The sequence below is a fragment of the Oxyura jamaicensis genome, chromosome 19, assembly GCF_011077185.1.
Source record: "Oxyura jamaicensis isolate SHBP4307 breed ruddy duck chromosome 19, BPBGC_Ojam_1.0, whole genome shotgun sequence".
NCBI classification, from domain to species: Eukaryota; Metazoa; Chordata; class Aves; order Anseriformes; family Anatidae; genus Oxyura; species Oxyura jamaicensis.
Window position 1 is genome coordinate 3,028,538 of NC_048911.1, and position 7,123 is coordinate 3,035,660.

The 7,123-nt window shown below is 54.0% G+C and overlaps 1 protein-coding gene across 2 annotated transcripts in view; it reads right to left on the reverse strand.

The window, feature by feature from the left end:
* Positions 1 to 3,805, reverse strand: part of GTF2I (general transcription factor IIi) — a 77,048-nt gene extending 73,243 nt beyond the window's left edge. For both annotated transcript variants that reach the window (XM_035343109.1, XM_035343108.1), the window contains exon 1: positions 3,663 to 3,805. The gene's annotated coding sequence lies outside the window, so the exon portion shown is untranslated. The remainder of the gene's footprint in view (positions 1 to 3,662) is intronic.
* Positions 3,806 to 7,123: the final 3,318 nt, after the last annotated feature.

A 7,123-nucleotide genomic window follows, 5' to 3' on the forward strand; every position in this document is an offset into this window, starting at 1 on the left:
AAAACCAACCCCCCTGCCCTGACAGGGAGGCACCGAACCCCAAAGCACAGCTAGGCACGAGCCTGCTGGGCTCATCCTCACGCACGGCTGCCGCAGATCTCCGGGTCTCTTGGGGAAAGCAGCCCGGCTTCTGCTGCTTCACCACGGGCCGCTTGAAATGAAGGCAAGTATTGCTAGTACAGGAGCACGCGTTTCATTACGAAGCTGGAACAAGAAGGAACACAAAGCGTGCATTACAAATCTAACGGGAAGCCAGACTGCTGCTTGGCTCTCACTGACGGGATCCTTGGCTTCTCTGCCTGCTGGGCCCAGACGTGACGGCAGCACGCTGACCTGCCCCAACAGCGGCCTGCGGAGGAAGGACAGCAGGTTCCTCCTAACTGCACAGATTAACGCTCACAAGCTGTTACGTGCCAACGTGGCCTGAAAAAAATATCTGCTGTTTTTCCCTGCGATACGGTTCAGTGCTCCTGTTTCAGAAAAAGTTAAGCCTGATGTTTCTGAGATAAGCTAGCAAAGAAACCATCAGGATGTGAGCCGCTGCCTCCCTGGAGCGTGCAGCTTCCCAGGCCACATCCACCCTCGCCGCAGCACCCATGGGTGAGAAGGTTTTCTGACCTATGCCAACCAGTTAGGATGACCTCTTTTTCTTGTTATGTCATCAATCATCCTAATATCACACAAATACTCTATAAGCAAGAGGTTTTGGTTAACTGCAGCCACCAGCCCTCTCATCGTGCATTGGAGAAGCAAGTAACGACGGAAGGGCAGCCAGCCTGCGCGACGCCTCTCCCTTCAGGTACACCACTGGGTTTTTTTGGAAGGAACTACTTCCACCAGCCATAATCCAGCAGGAACAGGAGGGAAGGATGTGGTCACCCCACACCCAGCAGGGTGAACCTGCTCGGGCTTACCGCTGGCCTCTCCAGACAGAGGCTGGCACAGCCCTGGGGTGAGCAGCTAAAGAGCAGCATCAGGTAAATACACACGGTCAGCTCTTGGCTAATACCAAGCCATGGCTATTAACCACCCTAAAAAACAAAAGAAAAATCACTTGCAAGTAGAGCCTAAGAGACTTAATGTGCCAGCGAGGCTCCGCTCCCTGTTGCTTTCCCCCCCAGCCTCGTACCTGGAGCAGCTGCTACAGGAAAAGCCTGCACATGGTGATTAAAATTGCCATTCTCTCTTGCCTTTGCTCACTAGAATTTCATGTTTACCCCTCTGCCACGCTGCTGCCTGTCCTGGGGCACAGGCACAGCCCCAGCACCAGCCGGTTCCACCCGAGGAGCGGGCTTCTTGGTGAACTAGCGATCACTGTTCACGCACGACACCCTTCGGAGCTAAGCAATGCCAGCCCACTGAACACAGCAGCCAGGACGCTCGCTGTCGCCATCTCAATCCGCCTCCCCCCGCAGGGATTTAACCCACGGCAGCAGGACTGCCGGGACGCAGCGCCGAGGGCTCTGCGCCCAAACTCACCCTAAACCAGCCCCACAGCGCTGCTGGCAGCACCGCGTCCCGCTGCAGGAAACGGCGCTGCTCAGAGTCACGCCGCTCGGAAATATCAGCTTGCTGGAAACCCACACGCTGCCTCAAATCCCTGCTGTGGCCTTCAGGGGTTTAAGCTTTCATTTCCCCGCCCGAGGCAGCAGCAGAGCAGTAAGGGAGCCCAAAACAGTTCCCCGGGGAAACGCCGGGTGCTGAGCGCACCCAGCTCTCCAAGTGCCAGCAGCGTTTTGCTGGGGCTGGGATGGAGACGTGATTCACCACAGAGCTCCAAATCCCCCCAAAACACCAGCAATTAATTTCCATTTTTCTGGGTACTTTTAAGACACTCAGCCACACACAAAGGCGTTCTACCAGCCCGGGAGGTGGGCTGCCTCTGCTACTCAAGAACCACGTAAAAAGGAACCAAGTCCAACACCACGTACCGTAACTGCACCTCTGATTCCTTTCATTCACGAGCCTGCAGAAAGATATTAAATTTGATTTTCACCACTTCTGGAGATTTCACTATAGACCAACGTATAACCGTGAAGTTTCAGACGAAACGAAGAGGCAGCACCTAACCCCACTGCTCGCGGGACCGTCTGTTTAATTGTACTTAGCCAACACGATGGAGCTAAGGAACTGCTCCTTTAGCTCCCCGCATCCACCAACACTAACACCATGTAACATCTGAGAAGTTAATTAGTCTGAACTCCAATGGCATTGTCTGATTATAACAAAGGTGGTGCTAGCAGGTTTTCTGAGTGAGAAGCAGGTGTGCTCACTACCGCAGGCTGACCCTTGGGATTTCTGCATCGTATTGTAAGCAAAAGCCCCAAAATAACTTCAGGGCAAACCAAAAACCCCTTTAACTCTTTTGGGATTGCCACAAAGAGTTAACCAACACAACACACCCAGCTGGGCTTTAACACCCTGTAAAGAGCTAGAATTAGTTGGCAGCTCATGAAGCTCACCCTCACGAAGCAACAACCAGTCCCCTGTGCCTGGCCATCAGCTCCCCCTGCATCTCCCCCTTGTACCCGTTACTGTACATAACCAAACGCCGATTTCCACGGAATCCATTACGTTTGCCCTTCCCCTAAACAAAGCACGTGTGTCAGTGCTGTTGGAAATCTCACCTCGCTATCAGGATCTGAGAGCAGGAATAAAGGTCAGTGCCAAAAGCAAGAGCTGGGGAACGCCAGCAGCTTTCTGCCCTCCCAGAGGGATGGGTGGTTCAGGGTTGCCGCTTGTGTCCTGGCGAGTCAGGGAGCAACCAGCAGCCTATTACTGGGATGTACAGGGGACGAACTCATATGCCATCTAATTTACTTCACAGATTCGGGGATGTTTTTTATTAAGTGTTCTATGCATGTTTTCTATCTCAATGGCAGAGTTAAGCATGGACAAGCACAAACAGGTAGGACAGAATAGCCTAAAGCTGTTCCGTATGTCGAGGTACTGACCCCAAGGCTTATAGGTGCGGGCAGCAGCGCAGGCAGGTGATTAGACAGGATCCGAGAATCGTGCAGGTTGGAGAAGCCCCCCAAGGCCATCTGCTCCAAACACCCCTAAGCCACTGTCACCATTGAACCGCGTCCCCAAGCACCACGCCCAACCTTTCCTTGAACACCCCCAGGGACGGTGACTCCACCACCTCCCCGGGCAACCCGTCCCAGTGCCTGACTGCTCGTTCTGAGCTCGTTCGGGCTCATTTCCAGCCCGAACCCCCCCCAGCACAACCTGCGGCCATGCCCCCATTCCCCCAGCCCTTCCACCTGGAGCACCCCGCTCCGCCCCGCCTCATTTGCATGCCCCGCCCACCAATCTACATAACCCCGCCCCTCCCTACATTTGCATACCCCCCGCCCTCACCCAATCACCACCGCCCCTCGCGCAGCCCCGGCACGTGCGCGCCCCCCCGCCAGCCAATGGGTCCCCGGGGAGGGGAGGGGGCGTGGGGGGGGGGGGCAGGGCGCGGAGCTCCGCCCCCGCGAGCGGCGCTGAGGGGGGGAGGAGGAGGACGGGGAGGCCGCGGCCCCTCCCCAGCACCGCTCGGTGCCCCCGCAGGCAGGGGGCGGCCTCTCCCCGCAGGGAGCCGCGGCACCGCGGCCCCTCACACAGCCCCAACCGCCCCGAGCCCCTCACCTCCCGCTCGCTCCCGGTCCCCTCACCGCTGCCGGGCTCGGGCAGCCCGCTCCTGCTGCCGGTCCCGGTCCTGGTCCCGCCGGCTGGAAGCGAGGAGGCCGAGGCCAGCGGGCGGTTGTCCCCGGAGGCGGAGGCGGCGGCGAGGCGCTGGCAGGGCCCGGCCCCGCGCGTCCCCCTCACGGTGTCGGGCTGAGCCCAGCGCCGCTCCGGGGGAGGGGAGCGGAGGGGGGGGGGGGGGGGGAAGGTTTTTTTGTTCCACTTGCACACGCTGCGCGTGCGCAGGCCGCGCGGGGGCCGCTGGGAGTTGTAGTTTTTCGGCTGCGTGCCGCCCATCGCCGCGCAGGGCGGTGGGCACGGCGGAGGACTACAGCTCCCGGCGTGCCCCGCGCGGGGAGGGCCGGCCCGACCCCAGCGCCCACAGGGGGAGCACGGCGCCGGCCGCTCGGGCGGGCAGCGCGGAGGGGTCTGAGGGGGGGGAAGATGGCGGGGGAGGGGGGGGGCAGGGGGGGGGGGCGGGCGGTGGTGTCAATGGCAGGGCCCAGCCCGGCCCCTCACGCTGCCCCTGCTGTGCCTCAGCCCCGCTGTCAGCTTTTCCCTCAGATTCTCCTAAATGCTGCCGTTTTGGCTATGTTTTTCTAATAAACACGACTGTTGTGTGTATAAAGCCAGCAGCACGCTGCAAACGCTAACGCTTTTCGTTGTGGCTGGACAAGAGCAGCCCCAAACACTCCGATCTGGGGATCTCACCAGCCCGTTACGGCGTCAGGCTGCCCGCAGCGAGTCCAGTGGTGCTGACCCACGGCAGGCAGCGGCCGGAGGCGGCGTGGCTCTCCGTGGTTCCTTGCCACCGCTCTCACGATTCACGGTGGGAAGCGGGCAGGAGCTTGTGCAGTGGCCTGACAACAATAAAAAAAAAAAAAAAAAGAAATCACAACCCACAAGCAAACCACTGCTTTCATCACCACCTGAACCTAAACCACAAGATTTTGCCCTGCGGCACTGGGGTGGTTCCTTTTTCCAGCTCTTGTGCAGGGAAGGGCATAATCTCTGGCGAAGGACTGTGATCAGGAGGGCAGGAATAACTCCCGAAGCTGCCACAGCTGTTTTCTGAGGGGATGCATCAGCTCCCTGTCCACTTGCAATGTCCTTATTAGAGGTAGCCATTGCTCCAGTCAGAGCATGCAGGCATCTCAGCCGTACTGTACACACAGCCCTGACCGGTGAGGAGACACGGGACCACGGCTCGTTTTGCAAGGCTTACTTCACCCTGATGCTGGCAACTTTGTCCTGAAACAGGGCAGAGTGACAGGGACTTGCTCAGCAGCCCAGCTGCAGGCAGTAACGTACACCTGGGCACTGAGCTATTTTAGCTAGCGCAGGAGATTTTGACAGGTAACACCTCGTTTCATACAGATTTAGATGTCCTAAGAGGTCCCTTCCAACCTCAACTATTCAGTGATTATGGAAGCGATAGCTGGCAGCTGCTGCCCACCTGGCTTGCTGGCTACCACTTGGCCCCTCTCGGGAGTGGGAAATTGGTATTTCTCAGGGACAGGATCCTTCCCACACCTCCATATCCCTCTGTACCACCTGAACCAGCCACATGAGCTGTGGGGCTGGGCACCCTTCAGGAAAAAAGGGATGCATAATGAGAACTTAGTCACGCTTTATTTGGAATAATGTTTACCCATTGTGGTTACAAGCCAACTAACTGAAAAATTAGTTCCTTAAGGCTTCTATATCCATCAGAGACATTCGCTGGATGTTGTAAATCAGTGCTCAGAGTAGGAGTATCTTGTGTGTTTTAGTAGCTACAGTAATTAACAACTGTAACTTATTACCATGGACCGCAAGAATTTCTCCATCAATTCAGACCCTGGAAATCCAAGCAGCTTCCTTCTGAAAAAAAGACATTGAACTCAACGCACAGCCTCTGTGATTTTTACCAGCAGATTCCTGAATTGATAGTTATATAGAAACATCTGACCAGTTCATCTTCATATGCTTCCCAGGCTTAAAATTCAAAGGCCAGTCTTCTGGCAGAAAATACTTTGATTTAAATTCCTTGGTTTAAAGCATTCTGTATCGCTTTGCTTTTCCCTCTACTAATTAACCAGACGAGCTTCAACTACAGATTGACCAAGATTTTCACATAGCAAGGCAAGAAAAACATTTCTCTTAAACTAGGCAGCCAGACTGTAAAAACAAACTGTTAGAAAAGAAGGGTAGAATCCAGAGTTACTTTTATCATAAAATAAAAATAATAAAAAAATATCCTATTTCAAGTTCATAGTCTCCTCCTGAAAACAAATTGAGACCAATACATACAGTTTTTGTTTGATTGGTTGATATATTTTTTTTTAACTTACTCATTAGTTTTGGAAATTATTCTGTTTCATCCCCAGAAATATGTATTATTCTCTTTAGCACTCAAAAGAGTTAGTCTGTCTTTATCAGCAGGCTTTGCTTCAACACATGCAGTGAGTTACAAATTTAACCTCCAGCTAGGCATAGCGTAGGGGATTTCAGCCAGCTCACACTTCAGAGTTCTATGGGTAAATCTAAATATTCCTGACAACTTACACCTTAACATCTAGCATCTGAGAGGGAAAACCTTTGTGTGTGCCTGTTGAAACTACTGAGTCCTTAAAACCTAGTGGAGGCGTGATGGCAAGCTGAAGCCAGCCAGATCCTTACTGCTCCCCACAGAGCTGCTTCTCTAGGCAGATGCATCTTGCCCTGCACAACTTCTCAGGGGCTCATCACAAATTTGATCCCAACTGTTTCCCAACTCTAAACCCAGGGTTATCAGCCTGGGTGTTTTGCCATCTTTCTCTACAAGCAACTTAGTTTCAGGATTCACAGCACAACCTTTGGGCAGAGGAAAGGAGGGAGGCAGCCCCAGCCCATCAGGAAACAAAACCAGTGCAGAGTTACGTTGTCTTTTATACTCTGTGCAGAAACTCACTTCAGTGTCTGGAAGCCCCCTGCAGCTCTGTCAGACCCTGAGAGCACAGGGTTCAGAGCTCCCCGCTGTGCTCTGCTTCTATTATATAGAGATGTAATGTCTTTTCCTCTCCCAAGTTATTAATATTATTTTTTATTTCAATTCCAAAATCACTATGGCTCCACAACAGCCAAAAACAGCAACGTGCTCTACATTTGAGAACACTGGTGCAGGATGGACCAGGATGGGGCCGCACTGCTGCAGCCCACACCTTTGCAGAGCAGAGCTCCAGGCATGCTCATCCCATGTGCCTTTACTCATTTTCCTTTGCTCCAGTTGGCTCCATTCCTTCGCAGTTCTCTTTCACTGAACTTTTCCCCTGTTAAACAGTAAGTAAGGACATCCTGTATTTTCACTTGGAACACGGTGTGCACGATAAGGCTGGTGAACACATGGGCAGTACAAATATTTGGATGGTAAGAGCACAGACCATTTTCTCTGATCACTTGCTGCTCTGCCCTCAGTTAGGGATGCTCTGGG